Source organism: Neopelma chrysocephalum, unplaced genomic scaffold (assembly GCF_003984885.1).
Source record: "Neopelma chrysocephalum unplaced genomic scaffold, ASM398488v2 Primary Assembly neopelma1_94251, whole genome shotgun sequence".
In the NCBI taxonomy this organism is placed as follows: Eukaryota; Metazoa; Chordata; class Aves; order Passeriformes; family Pipridae; genus Neopelma; species Neopelma chrysocephalum.
In genome coordinates, this window is record NW_020922959.1 from 1,002 (window position 1) to 1,293 (window position 292).

At 64.7% G+C, this 292-nt stretch overlaps 1 protein-coding gene across 1 annotated transcript in view; it reads left to right on the forward strand.

Moving 5' to 3' along the window:
- Positions 1–292, forward strand: part of LOC113980455 (cleavage and polyadenylation specificity factor subunit 1-like) — a gene marked incomplete at its 3' end in the record, with an annotated part of 2,654 nt that overhangs the window by 914 nt on the left and 1,448 nt on the right. The gene's annotated exons all lie outside the window — the stretch shown is intronic.

The window sequence follows — 292 nt, forward strand, 5'->3', positions numbered from 1 at the left end:
GGGACACACCTGGGACACACCTGGGGACACACCTGGGGACATGGGACACATCTGGGGTCACACCTGGACACACCTGGGGACACCTGGAGACATGGGACACACCTGGAACACACCTGGGGACACCTGGGGACACCTGGGACACACCTGGGACACACCTGGGGACACACCTGGGGGACGGACAGTACATCGTGCAGGTGTCACCCCTGGGGCTCAGGCTGCTCGAGGGAGGTGGGTCACACCTGGGACACACCTGGGGACACCTGGGGACACACCTGGGGACACCTGGGACACA